This window comes from Rhineura floridana, chromosome 13, assembly GCF_030035675.1.
Source record: "Rhineura floridana isolate rRhiFlo1 chromosome 13, rRhiFlo1.hap2, whole genome shotgun sequence".
Classification (NCBI taxonomy): Eukaryota; Metazoa; Chordata; class Lepidosauria; order Squamata; family Rhineuridae; genus Rhineura; species Rhineura floridana.
Genome location: NC_084492.1, coordinates 13,956,363 through 13,980,457, shown reverse-complemented (window position 1 = coordinate 13,980,457; position 24,095 = coordinate 13,956,363). Strand labels below are relative to the sequence as shown.

At 42.0% G+C, this 24,095-nt stretch overlaps 1 long non-coding RNA gene and 1 pseudogene across 2 annotated transcripts in view; one reads left to right on the top strand and one right to left on the bottom strand.

The window, feature by feature from the left end:
• LOC133369401 (uncharacterized) overlaps positions 1-24,095 on the bottom strand; it is a 342,164-nt gene that overhangs the window by 136,937 nt on the left and 181,132 nt on the right. The gene's annotated exons all lie outside the window — the stretch shown is intronic.
• LOC133369004 (voltage-dependent anion-selective channel protein 3-like) lies at positions 20,134-20,897 on the top strand (annotated as a pseudogene).

The following is a 24,095-nucleotide window of genomic DNA, read 5'->3' as shown; positions in this document are numbered from 1 at the left end:
GGGGGGGTTGATTCAGTTCACATGCAAAGGCAAATCTACTTAATTCACCTTTTCCAAAATAATATGTAGACTGAAACACAGCCATCCCTCAAAATTCAAAATCTGCAGTGCAGTCGTCCAGCCAAATAATGTGAACAAAAAAATGCATATACTAGGGCCGGGATGAGGAAACTGTGGCCCTCCAGATGTTGCTGAACTACAACTCCTATCACATGGCAGGAGTTGTAGTTGTAGGAGTTGCTGCCCTGGGCTTCTTCTGGGAGGAAGGGTGGGATATAAATTAATTAAATAAATAGTTCAGCAGCATCTGGAGGGCCACAGGTTCCCCACCCCGCTACTAGGGAAGATGGATAGAAATGCAGTGTTAAAGCCTCTGCTTTGCATACAGAAGATCTCCGGTTCAATGCCCGGCATCTGCAGCTGGGGTGGGAGACAATCCTGCCTGAAATCCTGGAGAGCCACTGCCAGGCAGTGAAGGCAATATTGAGCTAGATGGACCAATGGCCTGAGCTGGTATAAGGCAACTTCCTATGTTCCTATTATATTAGGGGATATTGCTATGCAAGCTTGTGTAGATTAAGCAAAACTGCATTACAAAAAAGTATGTATTAGGACAATTTAACACTAAAATGCTGATGTATTTCCATGAGGACTTCAAAAAAAAGATCACAAATTGTTGTGGAAATGAAGGCAGCTGAACAGTAGTGTAGTGGCAAATTCAGAAGTGCAGGGTCCCTCCATGATACTCACAGCCACGCCACACCTCTCTTTTTGCTGCGTTGAGAATTCTCTGGGTTGAGAATTAGATCCTTGTTAACACCTTCTCCCATAATAACAGGAGCCAATCAGCTTGAAAGGGGACAGTGTTAGCTACTGCAAAGAGTCTTCTCAGTGGCTGACTCACCTCCTTTTGCTCTGATTGGCTCCAAGGATGCTGGAGACATTAGGGGCCCTGTTGGGACCCTGCTCCCAAGAAAGTGAGGGGTCTATGACCCCCTGAGACCCTCAACGACTACACTCCTGCAACTGAACTTGAGACTGGAAAAATAAGAATCAGAGAAACCAAAAACTGGCAAACTTGCTCATCCCTCATGTGTGATTATTTCTGGAGTGGTCCACACTTAGCTCCACAAACACGTCCCAGGTAGCGAAAACAAAAAAAAGCACAATCTTTTGACTGCAATGCAAATGTTTTGGACCTTTCCCCTTCCTGCCCCACACTGGTCTCCACAGCAGCTGCAGGCATATAATTTATTAATAAAGTGTTCCTTTTGTAAGGAGAGTTAATCTAGCCTACAGAGGCTCTCTGAAGGAACAGCTCACTCAACCAGAGGCCCTTCTGAGCACAAACACTGCTTGTATAAAATATTGCACAATATTATTTTATACTTCCAGTTTCAAAGGGCTGTGTACTTTCCCCCATTAGACTAACAAATTACAGCAATTGTGGTCAGTAATGTGGAGGTTTCTCCGCAGAACACTGGCCTCCTGGGAGGAAAGGAAACTGAGGGGTGTTAAAGCAACGGCGGGCTAAGTGGCTTGATAATGCGTAGCTAGGAGACACCAGAGGCAGACAAACTAGGCTTTACTTTGAATACTTATTTGATCCAGGACGGTAGACTATCCCATAGGGTCCAACTTTCCCTATTCACCATGAAGGGCCGGTTCCAGGTTTTTGTGGGCCACTGGGCAACAGAGTGTCATTGGGGTCCCTTTATCGCTGCCTCTTCCTCCTCTAAGCATACACTTTGACCCCTCTTTGTCACCCCCACCCTAACCTAGGGGGTGGAGAACCCCAGGCCTGGAGGCCAAATGTGGCCCTCCAGATCTCTCTCTTTCTGGCCCTGGAGATTCTCCCCAATCCACTAGGGCTGCTGTACGCTTCTGTCTCTTAACACAGCCCTCCAATGTATAATTACAGTACCATGCCACCACTCGGACAACACTTCTGAGTTGATGTAAACCACCCTCTCAGAAAGCGAGAAAGAGAGAGAGAGAAGGGATGAAAAGAGAGAGAACAGGGGTGGCGAAGAGAGAGGCGTTTTGACTCTGGTCTTGGTCCACTTTGGTATCTGGCCCTGCCCACTGCCCGCATGCCGTCTCCAACAGATTACCCCTTGAGGAAGTGCAGCCCTTGAGAAAAGTTAGGGTCTTCATCCCTGCAACAGAACAGAATGAAAAGGGGATCCATCTTGTCTCTAGTGCACATGCCTATAGAGGCATGCACATAACCACTAAAGCACCATGCAGTATGCAGCCTACTATTTCTTTTTACTTTTTCTTTTCAAAATTAAATTGCAGTTTTTCCATTAGCATACTATAAGTGTTCACAAACAAAGCAAAAAAAAGAAAAAGAAATATCAAGTTTACAAAAATACAAAAAGAATTAAAAGAGTTGATTTATCTAACACAACATGTGTTTCAAAAACATGATGTTACGGAAATGTTCAGAGAGGGGGGAAAAGGAAATAAGGAAAAAAACACCTATTCTACATATTTGTGATAAATTGCTATATTAAAGTGAATTATTAGTTAATAATTAAAGTATTACAGTAAATGAATTAAACGGGACTGTTTCATCTGTCACCTTATTGTTCCAAAACTGTATAAACACACAGCCTGCCATTCCACACACATCAGTGGTGAGGTACACTATGAATTGTTGATGTGGGGGGAAATGCCCTCCTCGCTTTTAAAAAAGAAAAGCCCAGATTGTTGCAGAGTGTATGAATGCAGCATACACCAGCAGAGCCTGAAACCGTTTGTCATAGTAGGGAGAGGGGTGCTCAGGTACTAGTGATCTCTAGTGATCTTTTTAAATAATAACAACAACAACAACAATAAATGTTTCAATATTTTTAGAATGTTTTCAGTAGTTTTGTTTGTCGCCGTTTGTTCCTTCTGGGAAGAAGGGTGGGATATCAATCAATAAATAAATAATAGTTTCTCATTGAGGTTAAGATGAGCCAGTGTGGTGTAACGGTTAGGGTGTTGGACTATGACCTGGGAGGCCAGGGTTCAAATCCCCACTCAGCCATGAAGCTCACTGGGTGACCTTGGGCCAGTCACTGCCTCTCAGCTTAACGTATCTCACAGGGTTGTTGTGATGATAAAAGGAGAGGGGAGAATCACTTTGAGTTACTTGGAGGAAAGGTGGTATTTGAATGTAATAAATAAATAAATACATAAATAAAAATAAAATAGAAAAAATGTGGTTTTCATTGAGATTTTCAGACAATTCCATTTGTATTCAAGACTAGCAACCAGCATTGCTAACTCCAGTCAGGGGTATATCCTTAAACACAACGTCTTTTTGTTGCCCTAAGTAGCACAACTGAATTACCCCAGTAAGAGAGTCAAGGCTGCAATCCTCTAATGTGTTCCCGAGAGTAAGGCTGTGCGGAAGAGAACTTTGATTCTGGTTGCTTTAAAGGTGGACCTTCCCAATTTGCATTTTCCGAAACAACATGCAAACCAAAAACACAGCCATCCTCCAAAATCCTCATTTCTCTGAATTTTGCAGTGCATTTCTCCAGCCAAATAATGTGACGAAAATGCATAAACTAGGATAAAGTGTGCATGCATATATTAGTGAAAATGGAATTTAAAAAATGCTTTATATTAGGAGAAACTGCATTGCAAAACTGTGAAGATTAGGAGAATAAGGACTTTTTTAAAAAAATAGTAAAACTGATGTGAAAATTTGGAAGATCTGCACTTAAGACTAGAAAACGGAGAGAAGCTGAATTTGACAGATTCCCTACCTCAGAGCCAGTGCTGCTGAAGTCAATGGGAATTACTATTGAGCAGGCATAAGAACATAAGAAGAGCCTGCTGGATCAGGCCAGTGGCCCATCTAGTCCAGCATCCTGTTCTCACAGTGGCCAACCAGGTGCCTGGGGGAAGCCCGCAAGCAGGACCCGAATGCAAGAATACTCTCCCCTCCTGAGGCTTCTGGCAACTGGTTTTCAGAAGCATGCTGCCTCTGACTAGGGTGGCAGAGCACAGCCATCATGGCTAGTAGACATTTATAGCCCTGTCTTCCATGAATTTGTCTAATCTTCTTTTAAAGCCATCCAAGCTGGTGGCCATTACTGCATCTTGTGGGAGCAAATTCCATAGTTTAACTATGCGCTGAGTAAAGAAGTACTTCCTTTTGTCTGTCCTGAATCTTCCAACATTCAGCTTCTTTGAATGTCCACGAGTTCTAGTATTATGAGAGAGGGAGAACAACTTTTCTCTGTCTACTTTCTCAAGGCATGTGTGGGATTGTGTGGCTAATGTAGTTTGAGAAGGAAGAATCTAAAACATCTCGTTTCACTTTTCTCATCAAGTTTTCTCAGGGTACAGAGCAGTCGGAAAAAGTTAAGAGTCAGCGACAACAAGGCACCATGAGGTAGCAATGGAAAGCCCCGATTATTCCCCTCCCAATCTGACTAACTCTCAGGCCTGGTGTCAGCAGCCAGAACAACGTTAGCAGGCTTGCTCCAGCCAGGTCTTGGGGCTGGAGCTGAGCAGGCTGCCTAGAGTGTCTAGCAACCCCCCAGGGCCGACCACTACTCGGGGCACCAGTGGAGGTGCTCCTGAAGCCTCCAGTGTCTCATTTGGTCTTAGCCCTGGGCCTGCAATGCTCCAGAAGCCTAGTGGATGCTCACCTCCAGTTGGTGCACAGATGCCACCATATTTAATCACCTACAATGCTGTGGAAGATAGCATAAGAACATAAGAAGGGCCCTAATGGATCAGACAAAAGGTCTATCGAGACCAGTGGCTCTTAACTGTTTTTAGGACACGGGCCGCTTTGAACACTTGGTGAAAGCTATGAACCGCCATAAATGAACATAATTTATTTCACTACATTGGAAATTGATTTTTTTTGTGCCTTGTTCACGGAAGGCCATCCAAGGGTTAAGAACCCCTGACCTAGACCAACAGTGGCTAACCAAATGCCCCAGTGGGAATCCCACCAGCAGGACATTAGTAAATTAATCTCCCATGTGTATTCTTAATAAAAAAAAAAGAATCAGAGGCATAATGCTTTTGATGCTGGAGGGTTATTTATTTATTTATTTATTTTATTATTTGATTTATATCCCACATTTCCTCCCAGCAGGAGCCCAGGGCAGCTACATGGATTGCCAGAATGGTGCCCATAGGTGTCCAGCCATGTGCTCACAAAGGACTTTTCTGGTGTCTGCAGGGTCCCCTCCCCCTGGCTAAAATTGGCTTTGAAGAAGCATTTTGTTGTAGCCAATAGAATAGGTTGGTTGCAGGATGTGAGTGATGCCCATAACCATTTTGCAGGTTTGCAAATGTGCCCATGGCCCCCCAAAAGCTGGTGGGTCCTGGTATACAGCCATCATGACGAGTAGCCAGTGATAAGTTTTATCCACCATGAAGCTGTCAAATCATCTTTTATACTCACCCAAGTTGGTGCCCATCACTACTTCTTGTGATAGCCACCAGGTGCCACTCAGAGCCAAGAAGTTCAGAACCACACCATCAAACCTGAAGCCAAACCAGCAAACTATTATTTGGGGGGGAAAAGCCATCTAAACCAGTGGCCATGGCCATATCATAGTAGTAGATATCCTATGTTAATTCCATAGGGTTGAAGGAATACATCCTTTTGTGAGTTCTGAACCTACTGCCACTCGGGTGCATTTGCTGATCCCCATATTCTAATATTATGAAACAGAAGTTATGAAATTATACACAGTGGGAAGAAAGCGGAGAGAGAGAAGAGAATTTTTTTCTTTCCTGCTTATAAAATTTGGATCTCCAATTAAACCAACTGTCAGTAGATTCAGGATAGACAAAATAAAGCACCACTTTGCTGCAACAGATGATTCACATATGGAATTCATCACCACTGGATGTGGTTATGGCCACTGGCTTAAGATGGCTTTAAAAAGAGGAGGAGACATATTCACTGAGGAGACTAGGACTATCAGTGGCTCTCAGCCATGACAAATGGAACCTGCAACAAAATGTTAACAGTGTGCGGTGCTTCTGTTCAGGGTTCCAGCAATGCCCTCTTCCAGGATACTCCATTCCATTCCCAGTTTTCTCTCTTTTTCTCCACAACAGTCAGTTAATATTTTGTGTCCACTGAGCATGCTCAGTCTTAATTGGGCTCTTTTGCATGTCCCTCCTCTCCAAGATTTTTGTACTTCTGCAAACCTCAGGGTTTCCCCAAGGCTCTCTTGTCTGTAGATGGTGCCATTTTGACTACATCAAATGAGCTCACTATAGAATGGGTTCACCATAGGAATAGAGCAGCCTTTGCCAACCTGGTGCCCTTCCGGTGTTTTGAAATACATTTCCCATCGCAGCCCCAAGTATTATAGCCATGCTACCTGGTGATGACAGGGAATGTAGTCCAAAACCTTGGGAGGACACGGCACACACGACTTCCGGGAAGGGTGACTTAGCCTGTGCCTGCTTTTGAGACGGGCTCCTGCCTCAAAAGAAGCTTATTCAGATATATCAGTCAGTTTTTTTTTTTTTTTGACTGATTAAACTTCTCCCGGGTAGGGAGAAACGAAGAGATTAACCTCAAAGCCTATTTTTGTTGGGACGACCAGATCTCATTAATTTATGGGACGAGGTCCAGCCGACGAAGGTGGGACGGATTTTCAACAACAAGCTCTATCTGATAAAGCGAACGTTCATCTTATCTTCTAAGAGAGAACGCACTAACAGGCAAGCACCCTTCTTTCTATATTTTTCTTTTACTTGATTTAAATTGTTGCTGTTTTAAAGAGATTTGCCAGATTGATCGGTTTTTGACATCTCACTGGGGAGCCATAACTTCTCTCTGCTACTCACTAATTAATAGCTTATCTCTGTTTTTGTTGCAAAAAGCTGTCCTGGATTTGCATTCTAAAGATATACACAGAAGAGGGATTTCTATTCCAGATTTTTATTTTGAAGAATATTATATTGTCTGAGACTACTCTCTTTTTGGTCTATTTTATTTTGACGAATCTGTTTCCTGACGACCGCCATTAATTGTTTCGATCCTGGGAACTGCATTTTGTTTACTTAAGCATGGAGAGATAAGGCTGTCTGCTCTGTTTATACTGTGATGTCACCAAGTTTGGAGTATTAACCCAATTGTTGCTGAAATAAGAAGTGGTTTTCCTATATTTTTCTTTTAAAATGGCAATTAAGAAAGTGGCTGAGAATCTGGAAATAACTATGTTTCAGAAAATAATGGATGAGATTGAGATAACGAAACAAAACCTGCGACAGGGCTGTAAGGAGCTGAAAATTGAATTGAGTAAAATGACGCAGGAGATTAAAGATATAGGGGTCCCTGTGAGAGAGGTGACCCTGGAAGGGGTCCCTGTGAGAGAGGAGACCCCGGAGATTGGAACAAACGTGGAACAGGAAAAAGATTTGGAGTCTATGGACTTTAGGACCCTGGAGACTGGAACAGGGGTCCCTGTGAGAGAGGAGACCCTGGAGACTGGAACAGGGGTCCCTGTGAGAGAGGAGACCCCGGAGATTGGAACAAACGTGGAACAGGAAAAAGATTTGGAGTCTATGGACTTTAGAAATAAAATTTATTGTTTGGAACTCAATGTTATCTCTGAAGAAATTTATGAAGATTCTAGAGATAAAGTTATCAATGGCATGGATAATCTTCTGGACTGGAATGATGTGATGGAGCCCAATATAGAGAAAATCTATGGAATTAACTGCAGCCATGTGACAATGGAAAAACTTTCAAGAGATGACCCAGTGTATTTTGAAAAAAAGAACAGAGATATGATTTTACAGCAGTATTTCAGCAACCTATTTAGAATGGATGGCAAGAAAATATTTGGGATAGAGGTAATTCCCATCAGACTCTTATTATATGACTATGGCTTTGACAGCAAGATTATTATGGAATACTGATAATGGAAGATTGGATACTGAAATTACTGGACTTAACAAGACTACTGAAGATGGAAGATGGAAAATGGAACTAATAGGGATAATAGAACAATGGCTACTGAAATTACTGAACCTAACAGATTCTGATGTGATGGATTAATTGAAATGTTTATTTTGACTATGGTTATGACAATAAGATTATCATAATTAGTAATGAGATGGATTAATCGATATGCTTATCTGGAAAAAAAAAATTGATAGATATATTTCTTAAAGAATTGAAACCTCTCTTTGACTTTTTGTGGAAAGAATAAAGTAATGTTTATGAGATTTGATGATTAAGTAAGATAACTACTGGAGGAAAGTGATTTTATAATATGACTTAAGAGACAGGATTGTTATATATTATAGACTTATAACTGATTTGATCTTTGACAAATGGGAAGTCAATATTTTACTCTTTATTTTTTATTTTTGTTTTTTTTTTTGTTTTGTTTTGTTTTTTTTTTTGTTTAACTATTTTTGATTTTGTTCTTTGTCTTTGAATGTTTTATGATTTCGTCTTGTATGTTTTATGAAAATCTGAATAAAAATTATTGAAAAAAAAAAAAAAAAAAACCTTGGGAGGACACCAGGCTAAGTAAGGCTGGAATACAGGTTAGCTCAATGAAATCTCCGGGTTCAAAGGCAACATGCCACTGAGTACCTCTTAGGGGGGAAAATCACAGAAAACCAGACAGCTGCCTTAAACTGAGTCAGACTCTTGGCCCATCTGGCTTAGTAGTGCCCACAATGACTGGCAGCAGCTCTCCTTTCAGACAGGGGTCTCTCCCACCGTACCTGGAGATGACAGGGATTGAACCTGAAGGCCTTCTACATGCAGAGCAGCTGCTCTACCATTAAGTGCAAGCTAAATCCATAGCTAAACAAGAGAATAAAATATCTGGATGACAAAGAGCTACATGTCTTAGTAAATGGGCCTTGTTCACCCCACTCAGCAGGCCTGACTTGGTCTGCCTCTAATCAATATATGCCACATTTACCCCTTTTAATAATACCAAAGTATAGAGGAGCTGTTCTATCACTGGCACGCTTTAACACGTTCCCTTCAAAGATGTTAGAGGGCAGATTTGCTAATGTCCCTATTACGGATAGGTGCTGTCTGTGTAATCAACTGGAACTTGAAACAGTTTCCCATGTTTTGTTCTGTTTTTACTGTCGATTTTCTCCAGGGGTCAGAGAATGTATAACCTGCCCCCTTATGAGGCAGCGTCCCGGTCGATCCCTAGAGACTCTTCTGAGCATTTTCCTTGAGGGATCCAATACATTTATTACTGAACAGGTAGCAATATTTCTGAATGCAGCAATCTCTCTTAGACATTCAATGACTGGTAGCTCTTAAATCCTCACCTTTGCTCTTTTGATTTTGTGATTATGTACTTATCCAGTTGTGCACTCTCTAATGGTTGGTTGACCGCAATAAAATGTTGTTGTTGTACATGTCTGCTCAAAAATCAAATGGAGTTCCTTCCCTTGAGCTAGAGGTCAGTGGAGCAGCAAGTAAACCGAGGAAGCTGCCTTGCACCGAGTCAGACCATTGAGTCAATCTAGCTCCCTATCGCCCACATGCTGACTGGCAGCAACTCATACTGGAAGATGCCAGGGATTGAACCTGGGACTTTTTGCATGCAATGCAGATGCTCTATCACTGAGCTAGGGGGGCAACTGTGGGAGAAAGGTACTGCTTTCATTCCTTACTTGCAGGTTTCCTGGAGCCAGCAGGCTGACCGCTGTGTGAAGAGGACGCAATTGACCCAGCAGGGCTCTCCTGAATGTTCTTACAAAATCATTTAAACGTTCATTTGAAATCACCAAAGGCCACACTTGCTGCTTTTCAATATTATTTCATTTCTCCCCACCTTCGCCTCCCATCCCTTCTCCCCTCCCCCAAATTGCTTTTGGGACTTAGGAAGGGGCCCAGGACTGTCTTAATTATTCCACATTACATTTATAGCTATGTCCAGGTATTTGAAGTCATTTTTTTTTTTAAATGAAGTGTCTGAACACTGTGGTGAAATGGCCAAGAGTTGAAACATTTTAATGGAGTGGGAATTTGAATGTCTGCACTTAAAAGTGTGGTTTATTTTGACTAGATTGCTTTTCTCCACGGTCATCCCTGACCCTCTGAATTACTCTCAGTGGATTATTATTTTTTTCCACCAAGGGAGATTTTTAAGCGTGGCCCAGAGAAGATAAGTGATATGGTCAAAATCACTACTAGCAAGCCCTAGAATTACTGACCACTTTAATAGCTCCTGCTGACCTCCAAATGAAACTTCACCTTCGGTTATTAACATGTCTTTCCACTTTTATGATTTTTTTGGAACATAATTTGTCACAGTTTTTATCTGCTCAGAGCAAACGTTAGGCTTTTAAAAACTGAGTTATCTTTTTCACAACTGCTAACAATTACACATCACAGAACAGACCGGTCGGAAAAACCAATTATGAAAAGACCCGCGTGGAAAGCGTATTCAGTGTTGAGAAGTTTTGAATTATAGATTTTTGAAGTATAGCCATGTGGCAGGAAATGGAAAGGAGAAACCCTGTTTGGAAATGGCTTGCAAGATGCGCAAGATAAGATAAGGGATGTTGAAATTAATTGCCCTTGTTTTGTATTAGAGATCACTGCTGTTGTGTTCAAAGTGCATTGCAAACCATAGTCATGTATCTCCCATCATAAAGCGATGCCTGCTAATTCACAGCGTACCCAGCATCAGATGCTGCACCTCGATGTCAATGAGTCGACGCTCAGAAACAGTAGTGAAAATGTGCCAACCCTTCACATGGCCACTGCGGTGTCCTTCACTCCATTTCCAGACCCAATCCTAAGTGCGGGTATTAACTTTTAAGGCAGGCGTGCAGAATCTCAGGGCCAGGGGCCAAAAAATGCAGCTCTCGAGATCTTTCTATCTGACCCAGGCCACATTCCTCACCAGCTCGGCTTCAAATCCTCTTTGAGTGTTTTTTTTCCTGGCCGATAAAGCTTCTTGGTTGGTGGGATGGAGGAAAAAGAGGAGTGTGTAAGTAGGCTAATGTAGAAAAATAAAGATTACATTCCTTCTCAATCCATTTTTGGATTGAAGTGTTGGCCCTGCCCACCACTGGCATGTAGGCCCCTGAAGGTTGCAGTGCTGTGTAAGATGTTTGTTTTTTTTAAAAATATATGTTTTTAAGATGTTTTGGTTTTGAGATGCTTTAGGATGTTTTTAGTGTGTTGCCCTTTGTTTACCACCCTAGGCTCCTTCTGGGAGGAAAGGTGGGACAGAAGTTTAATAATAAATAAAGACATACATACATCCTCCTACCGGGAGGAAGGGTGGGCTATCAATCTAATTAATAACAACAACAACAACAACAACAACAACAACAATAATAATAATACATAATAATACATAATAATACATAAATGCAATGTTCAGGCTGAAACTGTTACCTGCCCCTTGCTGAAGAGCATGCAGTTTTGCAATCTTCCCCATCAGCAATGGCAGCCAGTTGATGTAGGGCTCAACGTGTTGGACGATGGTCCAGACGACCCACATTCAAGCCAACTGTACAGTGTTAAAAACGGCACCCAGTGCTTCAGCCAGTTTTGCCTCCGGCCCTGCCCGCAACGGTCATGGGGCCTGCAGAAGGTTGCTCAGGTGGAAATGCAGCCCTTGGTCTGAAAAAGATTCTCCATCCCTGCTTTAATGGTGTTTGTCCTGTTCTCACCGGGCTCCCAAAGAAGGCAAGAGACTCCCCAGCAGAAACACAAGTGAGGGCAACGCAAGGGCAATATCCAGGGACAGTCTGTAGTCAGAGGCCACCGCAAAACCAAGGGGGTCAGGCAGGAACCAGGGTCAGAGCAGTCCAGGATCAGAAGTCAAGCAGTCTGTAAGCCACGTGGTTAAGGAGAGAAGCAAGAGACAGGCCCGGGGTCCACAGGCAATCTTTAGACAGGTCAGGTACCAAGCTGGAGTACAGACCTTATTCCAACAGCCCTTCCAGCCTAGCACTGGGGTTTTTATGCTGGAGCTGCTGAACCACGCCCCAAACCTCTGCTGACTCCTATTGATCACCTGCAGCCAGATCTTTACTCCTGAGGAGTCCTTTACTCCTGTAGAGTCTGCGCTCGTAGTCGGGCACTCCTCCGGATGGGCTGGGTCTCCATCTGGTGTTAGAGGAGATGCCTCTCTTTTGGGCTCAGGGGCAGATCAGCTTTGATGTCAGAGGCTGAACTTGCCACAGGTCAGATGGCATGTCCTGGACCTCATAATGGGACCCTGGCCCCTCACCCTCAGATGGAGCCTGAGCCAGGGCTGGGTCCAAGACCGTAGACTCCTTGTCTTCCTCCGGTGAGGAGAAGGCAATGGGCTCTCCTTTGTTAGAGGTTTTTAAGCAGAGGCTGGATAGCAACCTATCAGGGATGCAGCAGCAGCAGTGGATTGCCTACATTGGCAGGAGGGTGCTAGAGACTGGATGGCAACCTATCAGGGACACAGTAGCAGTGATTTCCTACACTGGCTATTTCCTGTAGTGTACTAGAGGATCTCTGATTACTCTTCCAACTCTCTGATTCTGTGTTTTTCTATAATGTGCATGCTTATCCACAACCATTTCTGGTAAGCAGAGTTAAAGGTTTTTGAAGTATTAAAAAAAGTTAGGAAAAAGAAAGAAAAAAGTTGCAGATCTCTGGCTGCCCTGTAAGGTTAAGTAACGTAACTAGCAACCACTTCTCAAAAATATTAGAAACATTTCTACCCCCCCCCCAATCTTTCAGGAGCTTTTCATTTTGCCTTTGCCCACCCACAAATACTTGAAAAGATTATTTTGGCTTGGCTCAGCTCTACTGAACGGGCCAGGCCTGTAACTCTGATCCACCGATGCCTACATTATATACCAAGGGATGATGTGAGCCTGGCAGCATTATTCTTCAAATGGAACATTAAGCAGAGATCCTGCACATTCCTGAACATTAACCATCCCATGATAGTAATGAAGAAGAGCTACGGGTTTTATTAACCTCTGCATCCTGGACACACTGTGTGGGGAAAATCATCATTAACCTCCTCAAGAATCTGTGCAGGGTCTCCACCGCAAACTGTGAATATGCTATTGTTCTCAGAAATGCCTTTCACAGTTAAACACAACTATCTTCTTCCTCCCCCAGTCCAAAAATTATAACTTTGGCAAAAGAGTTGCAAAAAGAAAAATCCAGAAGGTAATAAAGGCTGCTTAAATTCTAGTTTCTGCATATGCAGGGATGGATATGTAAGAAAATCCCCGTGTTTCAGAACCTATACACTGCATCATCATCTTACTTTCAAAGTAAAATATAAGTTGCCGTCTAACAAACCACAATTGCAATGTAACACTCCATACTTAACATCACTCTGTTTAAACATTTTGGGTTTTTTTAGTAAACACATGGGGAATGGCAAAAGGGACTGCATTGGCTGCTCTCCGCACTTTATTTATTTATTTATTTTTAATAACCCACCTTTCACCCTAAGGCCCCAGAGCAGTGACAACACTTTTAAAAGTGCATCCTTAAAAGCAATGAAAACAACTTACAACCCCCAAAATAACAAAAAAACACATTGTTATGGGTCATAATAATATACTTCTCGGGTGTCAAAGAGATGCATCTTTAGCATTCATCAAAAGGTGCCAGATGCAACTCTGTAGGAAGAGAGTTCCACAACTAAGGGGCTGCCACAGAGAATGCCCTCTCCTGGGCCACCACCCCCGAGCATCTGAGAGTGGCATAATTACCAAGACAATTTCATTTACACAGCATCTGAAACATGTACATACCCAGACTCCGCATGCAATCAATAATTTCTCTTGGGGTGTACACTTTCTCTAGGGCTGCTAGCTGTGCATTTGGCAACAATGAGATGGATTGTATGCATGCAGAGTTCCGCTACAGATAGGGATGTAAGAAGGCTGCAGTGTCCATTCCAACCTGTCTTTGTCACAAACAGCACTGTTTCCATTCTGCTGCAGTTCAGTTTTCACCACATACTCTTATTCATCTTGCTGTCCACTATTTAATATAATTTACATAATTATTCACATAATTTATGGGTTTAAAATAATTAATGACATCATTATTTCCATTCTTTTCAATCAAAGGAAACAGCATTTACAGCATTTTGGTGTGAATTTCTCCTAATAAATATATTTCTATATGCAGTTTTGACTAATGAACACATTTTTGCAAGCAATTTCTCCAAACATAATGCTATTTGTTGCATAATGTTGTTTGCTATTTTCACGAATATATTCCTTTTTATGTATATTCTCTCCTAATATATGCATTGTTGTAAACATTGGTTGGAGAACTGCATAGCAAAATTTGGATACGTGTGAATTTCAAAGGATGGCCATGTTTCTATTCTCGTATTGCTGTGGAAAGTGAGAATTTGATAGATTCAGCTTTAAATGCAAACCAAATCAAATTTCTCCCTCATCTCTAATCTGAACCCTCTTCTATATCTATATAGCTTTATATAACTATTACCTATTACCCTGCACACGTATGTATATCAAACTGTACACACATACAATGCCCCTTTCAAATGCCATGTAGGCATAAAGGTTAGGGCCCATGAGTACAGTTCCACGTCTTCCTACTCGTATGGAGGGTGAATGAGGAAACTGATGCATCCAGCATGCACATTTTTGTGCTGCGTGGATGTCTGTTTCCCAGCAGATGTAATGTTAATTCTAGTTCTTGCATGTTGCTGATGTTTTTCATTTATATACACACAGAGAGTCTTATGTGTGTGGACACACTCACACAAGTTTGTACATGTCTTTTAAACTGGTATGTAAAAATAAAGATTGCTGTAGTGGTAAGGCACTTGCAGTAAAGAATTGAAAAATGGACTGCCTTCAAGTCGATTCCGACTTATGGAGACCCTATGAATAGGGTTTTCATGGTAAGCAGTATTCAGAGGGGGTTTACCATTACCTTCCTCTGAGGCTGAGGCAGTGACTGGCCCAAGGTCACCCAGTGTGCTTTATGGGTGTGTGGGGATTCAAACCCTGGTCTCCCAGGTTGTAGTCCAACACCTTAACCATTACACCACACTTACATAAATTTAGGTAGATAATGTGCATGGAGATAGAGTGTTCCATGAACACACTCTTTCAGCCTGGATTTAGCCATAATTATTCTTTACATTGCAACTGTGGCACATCCTATTAACAACAGTTTGGCTCCTGTTAAGAACTCTCACTAGTAAACTTCAAAGCAAATCATACCATGTGTCACCCACCCCACCCCTGCCCTCATGTGCTCAGTGTGTCAGATGTATTTGTTTTAATCAACCTTACAACTTCATTATAGTGACTGAACATGGAGCAACTGGGTGTTGCTGCTTGTAAGCCGCAGCGTAACATTAATTTTAGCACAATTTCCATCCAGCCTGGTGACAGAGAATACTTGAGTGATAATTGTTTGCTTTGGTAAATGTCTTGGTGTCATTCTCACATTAGCTGATGCATTTTTAATCTGTGCCTGTTGCTCCTTTCTCCAGATTGCTCTCCATTCACAGTTATTTGGAGATCAGCGTGAGATGAGATGAGTGACTAATTTACTAGCAGACCTAGTGAGAGCGCGTGTGTGTTGTTAATAATTTGAGATCACAGAGAGGACCTTGGCAAAGAGAGAGAATACTGCAATGGCTCACTTCAGGTGTAATGATCTTCCGCTACATGAGCAAGCAATTCTTCCTTGGATTCATGTGCTTCTCTTTCATGCATTGGGAGGAGATCAAGTGGCATCCAAATTCAAGGAACCAGGGTTTGTTCCATCAAGCAATGATTTCCAGGCCAGGCTTGTTCTCAAAAAACACAGATTAAACAAACCACACTCAGGGGTGTAGTCGCCCAGAGTCTCAGGGGGTCTTAGACCCCTTACATTTTTAGAAGCAGGGTCCCAGCAGGGTCCCTATGTCTCCAGCATCCTATGATCTAGTCAGCACAAAAGCGGAGTGTGCTGGCCACTGAGAAGAGTCTTCTAACATGCTTCCTTATCCTTTCCTGCTGATTGGAGGCAATCAGAGTGATAGGAGGTATGTCAGACTCTTCATGGTAACTAACACTCCTTTCATGCTGATTGGCTCTTAGGGACATCTGTTCTTGTGGGAGAAGGATTTAATTCTCAACCCAGCAGCAAAAAAGAAGGGTGCATGTGGCAGTGACTGTCATGAATGGACCCTGCACTTCTGAATTTGCCACTATGCTACGGACCACGGTTCTCAGGTTTTGATGTCACAGAAACTGGTGAGTTTAAAATGGGAAATGGATGTTTCTGGTCTCCTCCTCTGGCACATGGAAGAGGAGGAGATGGGAGAGGAAGCCATGAGAGCAACCTGAGCCTCACTGTAACTCATTCACATAATGGGAAACCATGGCTTCTTGTTATATCAGAACTGAAATCTCTTTAATAGTATGCCAGATAATTTGACTGAGTCCCTGTCTCGCCCTACTGTCTATCTTCCCAAAGGACTTAAGCCGGATATCCTATAAGCATTTGAGTCTGTTTCTGCTGGCACTGGCCAAAATGGAAATAGCCAAGCACTGGAATCACAGTACTGTCTTTAGTAGCCCTTCCCCGGGTTCAGATCCTCCAGGAAACTCCATCAGGCAGAAGGCAGGTGCAGTAAAAAAAATGGCAATGGGCCTGTACAGTGCTTACTCCCTGGGAAGCCAATTCATTGGCGCCGACATTTCCTGGCCGGCTTATGTGCCTGGCTCCCAACTGAGCTGGCGTTCAGCCAGGCTGGTGGCTCCCTAGTGGGAGGTGGATTCTGTGGGGCTTTCCGGTGGCTCCTCCTCTTTCACGAGCCCATCTTCTGCTGGCTCCTGGCATTTGGATTGCTCGGTTAATAAGTTATAAGTATTAAGTCACTAGTCTTTTTGGACTGATTCATACCATTATTGGGCAAGTGATATAGAAATGGCTGAAATGGATATGGCAGGGGATGTGTTTGGTACTGAAAAATCCTGCTGGAGGCAGGAAAAAGTGTCTCAAATTATTTTAAAAAAAGAAAAGAAAAATTGATGTTATCAGCTGACTACCTAGTTTTCTTCTACTTTTCTGCCTTAGGACTCATTCACACCTTCAGGGCTCCATGTTGGTGGCCAATTGCAACCAAGGAGCAAGGATATGTCATCCACAGTTCTCTCTATTTCCCATCTGTCCAGTCTGAAATTCAGTTCTCTACAATTCTGCAGCAATTTGTGACTTTAAAAAAATGAAAATTCATCAGCAATTTAGTGTGAATTTCTCCTAATGAATACATTTCTGTATGCAGTTTTGACTAACGTATACATCTTTGCAAGTAATTTGTCTGAATATAAATGCATTTTTGTAAGTTATTCTCACAAATATATCCATTTTTGTACACACTTTCCCCTAATGTATATATTTTTGTAAACTGGTTGGAGAACTACGTGGGCAAAATTCAGATAAGGGCAAAGTTTGAAGGATGGCAGTGTGTCAGTTCTCATATTGTTTCAGAAAGTGCAAATTTGATAGATTCGGCTTCAAACATAAACAAAGTTGTTGCAACCTGCATGGCAGATCCTGCATTGAGCACAGGGATGAATAGGATGACCTCTAAGACCCTTTCCAAGAGCCATTGTGGTTAAGGTGCTGGACTACAACCTGGGAGACCAGGGTTCGAATCTCCGCATAGCCATGAAGCTCACTGGGTGACTTTGGGCCAGTCATTGCCTCTCAGCCTCAGAGGAAGGCAATGGTAAACCACCTCTGAATACTGCTTACCATGAAAACCGTATTCATAGGGTCGCCATAAATCGGGATCGACTTGAAGGCAGTCCATTTCATTTCAAGACCCCTTCCAACTTCATATTTTAACTCTATAAAGTTGGCCAGTGTTAGATCTAAAATGCATTTGTATTTTAAAAAACACCAAAAAAGCATCAATTTCCCCCCAAAAAACTTTACCCTGCTAATGTTGATAACCTACATTCTCTAAATAACCTACATTCTCTTAATCTGGAGGATCAAGAATAAGAATACTCTTATTTGGCAAGTTTTTGTTATTCTGTATTACATTCTGCAATATTAACCAGTAGCTAACATACAGTAGCAGTCAGTTTTTACAGTTTTTACAGCAGTCAGTTTTCGACTCTGTCTGGCAAGTAGCAGTGAACAGTTGACAATATCTGATAGATTACTTGCCATGAAATTTAGACAATGTTGTATTAGACAATGTTGTATTAACTTTTCACTCAACCAATCCATAAATGAACAGTTGCCCAATCTCAAAGTCCAGTTTTGGCACCAACCTTCAGACTGCATTTTTTTAAAAAAAAAAATCTGAAATGTTAATTCTGCTCTAGTTAGTTTTTAACCCAAGAGAAGAGTAGCCAGCCTAAGACCACTTAGCAAGTTCATGGCTAAGGCTTGGAGATTACTTGGACAGATTACAGATCCACATCATACACTTAAATCACATCCAACCAGTAGTGTAGCAGCAAATTCAGAAGTGCAGGGTCCCTTCATGATAGTCACGCCACACCCCATTTCAGCCACACATCCTTTTCCACTTTCCCTTGCCTCCCTTACCCTTCCTGTCTTCTTGTGAGTCCACACTCCACTATAACAGACATCCCCAGCAGTCAATCAGCATAAAAGGAGAGGCCCTACATTAGCTACTGATAAGAGTGTTCTCAGTGGCTGATTCACCTCCTTTCACTCTGATTGACTCCAATGAGGATGAAAGGATGAGGACTCTTCTCAGTGGCTAACATGTTCCCTCTTCATGCTGATTGGCTCATACATAGGGACATGGCTGGGACCCTGCTCCCCAAAAGGAACAGGACTACGACCCCCTGCAACCCTGGATGACTACAACCTTGCACCCAGCGCACATTGAAAGAACATTGACTTCCTCTAAAGAATCCTGAGAACTGTGGTTTTCCCCTCACAGACCTACAATTTCCCAGCACTCTTAACAAACTACAATTCCCATGATTCTTGAGGGGATATCATGTGCTTTAAAGGTGTGTTGAGTGTGCTTTAAACATATGGTGTGGATCTGCCCACGGACAGAGTTACTAGTCACACCAGATCTTATGTCAGTTTTATCAGACATTTTAACTGAAGATGGGTCAAATTAAAAATTGACCCAGATAGGACACATATAGTACAATTATGAATGCTGTAAGTAAGTGGGAATTGTTTTTTTAATATGTTTTTAAACTTTTTAAAAAAACAATATGTTTTTAAACTTTTTTTAAAGAACTCTTCAAAGCTTTTTTTAAAAATGTTTTAAAAGTTGCTTTGTTTTAATGTATTTTAAAGTCTGTTTTTATGATGTTTTAAAGTGTTTTTAGTGCTTTTGTTTGCCACCCTGGGCCCCTGCAGGGAGGAAGGACGGGACAGAAATCAAATAAGTAAGTAGGTAAGTAAGTAGGTAAGTAAGTAACAAATCAGTTATGAATGAGTACATATGGATTTGTTTCCATTATCCAATTCATGAGTATGTTTCTGTGGCAGCAGCAGCTGCTTCAGGAGCCACTATTTTAATTTCCAGAATGCCCTGGATATTGTGTCATTCAAGGGCATTCAGGATGGGAATGGCAGTGCTGAGAAAGCCACCGTTTTTGAGTAGCAGCTTCCATTCTTCCTTCCCCCTTCACTGCAACCTTCTGGAACACTGCAATGTCTGGAGCATTCTGGGAAAACAATATGGTGGCTACTAAGACATAACCACTAAAATCACCTCTGCTACAGTTGCTGCCACAAGTAGGGATGGAAAGTTCTGTCAATTTCGGTTCTGTTTCTCATTTTTCTAACCTCAGATACAGTTCTCTACATTTCTGCAGCAACTTGGTTTTTTTTAAAAAAACAATCCTCATGAAAATCCTCTAGCATTTTAGTGCAAATTTCTCCTAGAAAACACATTTTTGTAGGCAGTGTTCAGCAATGCATTTTTGTATGTTATTTTCACTCATGTATTCAATTTTACAAACACTATCCCTTAACATATGCATTTTTGTAAATAGTGGTTGGTGAACTGCATTGCAAAATTTGGACAAGTGTGAATTTTGGACGATAGCTATGTTTTTGTTCTCGTATTATTTTGGAAAGTGCAAATTTGAGAGACCTTCAGCTTGACAAGGAGGGACAGATGGATGGAGGCAGCAGTGGCAGCGGCCTTGAGACCCCATGGCTATCCCACCATCATACTATGACCTGGGGAAATCTGCCAGGGATGTATTCAATAAAGGATATGGGTTTGGAATGGTCAAGTTAGAGTTGAAGACCAAGTCTTCCAGTGGAGTGGAATTTATCATCACCGGTTCCTCCAACACAGACACAGGCAAAGCCTCAGGCAGCCTAGAGACCAAATATAAGTTCAAGGACTATGGACTTACGTTCACCCAGAAATGGAACACTGACAACACCTTGGGGACGGAACTGTCCATTGAGGATAAGTTGGCTGAGGGGCTGAAGCTGACCCTTGAAACCATGTTTGTACCAAACACAGGGAAGAAAAGTGGGAAGTTGAAGATGTCCTATAAACATGGGTTGTAATGTTGACATTGACCTTGCTGGACCAACCATCCATGGCTGGGCTGCTTTGGGCTATGATGGTTGCCTTGCTGCCTATCAGATGGCTTTTCACACAGCCAAGTCCAAACTGTCCCAGAATAATTTTGCATTGAGATACAAGGCAGCAGACTTCCAGCTGCACACAAACATGAATGATGGCACTGAATTTGGTGGCTCCATCTATCAGAAGGTTAATGACAAGGCTGAAACATCTGTAAGTCTTGCTTGGACTGCTGGCAGTAATAACACTTGGTTTGGCATTGCCACCAAGTACCAGCTGGATGATAAAGCTTCTGTCTCGGCCAAAGTCAATAATGCCAGCCTTATCGGACTTGGCTACACTCAGACCTTACGACCTGGTATGTAAACTGTGAATGTATTGAATGCATAACTTAGTTTTGATCATGGCTGTAGACCAAAATGGGTGGCTATAACAGAAGAAAAGCAAATTTAGAGAAACAAGATAGGCTCTACATAATCTGTAGAACCATGGGATTTTGGTGTTGAATACAGAATCTGGTGGGGTTTTTTTAAACCAAACTTCTAGTCCTTCTGGCTTTGGTGATAGGTTTGAACGTGTGTGGCCAGTGCCTATTGAAATCTCAGAATGGTGACTTTTATACTGTGTTTATGGATATGTTTATGGATATGGATATTGTTTATGTATTTTGCTTTGTAAATTAATTTGATATATTTTTATTGTGTAATCTATTGTAAACAGCTTTGAGCTCTTTTAGATAGTAAGCTGTCTATAAATGGAAATAATAATAATAATAATAATACAATTTTGATAGATGCAGCTTCAAATGCAAACTGAATTGAATTTCTCCTCCATCGCTAGCCACAAGGGAGGAAAAGGGCCAAACAAAATAATTACAATGTAACAAAACTAGTGTGAAGGAATGAATATTAAAACAAAGCTATCTATCATCTATCTATCTATCTATCTGTCCATCAGTCAGTCAGTCTATCTATCTATCTCACCCATATTCACGCAGCCTTAATGTCTTAATGTTTCCTCTTCTGATCATGAGCAATGTCCAGTGTTAGTCCTACTCAGAATAAACCCAATGAAACAAATGGATTCAGTGGATCTACCCTGATGCAGTTGGATATCACCAAATGGGTCTAACTCTTCTCCTTTCTTCCTGTTGTGGCTTTTGGCAACAGCTTCCTCTCTCCCCTTTTGACCAAAGGTTGCTGCTTGGATTGTTCACAACAGACAACTAACAACAGCACAGGAAAGGAGGCCTGTCTCTCTCCCCGCCTTCCCCTAAGAACACCAGATAAAGTACCTTAAAGTGTTTCGCAGACACCGGGAGAACATTTGTATCTGTATCAGAGCTTGGAAAAGTTACTTTTTTGAACTACAACTCCCATCAGCCCAATCCACTGGCCATGCTGGCTGGGGCTGATGGGAGTTGTAGTTCAAAAAAGTAACTTTTCCAAGCTCTGATATCAGGGTAGAAATGTTAACACTTTGAAATGGCAAATCAGAGCTTCTCACTTACATCGTCAGCCAACAGAGAATAAAAAGTTAAAGCTCCAACTGATATTTACATTCACTTTCTGGGATACAGCAGTTGCAACAGAGAGAGATGATAATAAAAACTAACACAGAACATTTAAGAATAGTTCAGTTACAAAAGGGTGGAAATTGTTCTCCAACATCCGCTGCTTAATTAAAGGCTAGCATCTGACTTGGAATCCCTTCTCTCTCATCTGAGAACCAGCTCTGGTTGCTCAGTGAGAAAAGAAATACACTCTTGTTATGCTCAGAAACAATCTTTGTTGAGACTGGCTGTATACTATGGCCAACATGGATTTTTCACATTCTGCCATGTTAAATTGAAAATACCCCCATGCCATTCTGCCGCTTCCCATAAGTTAATTTCAAAATAAAATCTTACAAAATTTATAGTCCTGAACTCAGAAACACTTGCTTAACAACCCTCTAAGTTTTCATGTTGATAGACAAATCACTCCGAGAGAATCGAGAATTGAAAGTGTAAAACAAGAGAAAAAAATCCAGACTCCTGTTGGACTTTTTTGTCAGTGTTCTCATAATTTGTTGAAATTAATTAAAAATCACCTATGTTCACAGAGTACATGTAAAACTATGTCTGGCCTTGCCCCATACCCTGACCTTCATCCTCTGCAGTTTAAAAGTTAAAAAAATTCATGACTGATTTTTAATTAATTTAAGAAATTTAACATTGAAGTCTATGATAGCTCAGGCATGCTCAGTAAGAACTATCAGTGTTCTAAAAGCCAGACTCACAGCTGTTTGGCATGGCTAACCAGGATGTTACACCCACACCAGACGTTTATTCCACTTTAAACAGTCATGGCTTCCCCCAAAGAATCCTCTATTCCCCTGACACAGCTCCAGTGGCCAGAGTGGTTTAACAGTCAGCCCTTCTTCTGGGGATTGTAGCTCTGTGGGGGAAATAGGGCATCTCCTAGCAACTCTCAGCACCCTTCACAAAATACACTTCCCAGGATTCTTTGAGGGAAGCCATGACTGTCTAAAGTGGAATAAAGGTCTGGTGTGGAGGTTGCCAGGGACAGCTTTGGTTTAAATTTGGGTGGGAGACTACACGTGTCTGCTGTAGAATAAAAAATGTGGGGGAATCCCCCCAAAACTGTTATACTGATACTGTTAACAACGTTTTCCTTTTGGAAAGGAAAGGGGGTTTATGTCTGCCTAGTGACCATCCACCCAATCTCCTCCCCTCCCTCTCCCTTCCCCATTACTCTTCCCCTCCCCCTTCCCCCTCTCCCTGCCCCTCCCCCAGGTCAGTTTCACCTATCCTAAGCATGGTTGTACAGGAGTAAATCCCACTGAACTCAATAAGCATGCAAATAATCAAGCCTACCCTACCCTCCTACCCTTCCCCTTCCTTCCCCCTCCCACCCCTACCCTTCTCTTCCTTCCCTGTTCAATTTCACCTATTCTAAGCATGATTACACAAGAATAAATCCCACTGAATTTCACAAACATGCAAATGTTCAAACCTGTCCTCCTTATCCCGTTCCCCTCCCGCCTGCTTCCCTCCCCCCTCCCCTTTGTCCTTCCTCCTCCCCTATTAGTGAATATTATTACATTCACTAGCAAAATGTCTGAAATTATGATAGGCAGGGTACGTGTAGATAGTATTAGTAGACTGAAATAACAAAGGGAGGGATCCTGAGTTTTAGACAGACAACTGCATTATGTTCTGTACCTGAGTGTTGACTAAAATCAACTCCTGCAGGTGTAGAATAAATGTTAAAAGAGAGGCATCCAGTGTACGGGAAAGGTTATCCTGTTTTTTAAAAAAATAAAATCCTGTGTCTCTTTTAAAATGGACCAAAGCTAAGTTGCAATCTCTTTGGCCAATCATAGTTTCTAAGATGTTGCCATGTACTGCTCTTAAGCGGCCTTGAACTGCTCTTAAGCGACAGGACATGGTGTGATGTTCCTCCTCCTCTCCGCCCCCTCATCATCAAAGAAAAAAGAGAGAAAGCTATTAAAAATATCTACCACCTGAAGCAAGAAAGAAAGAAAAGAAAAGAAAGGGGG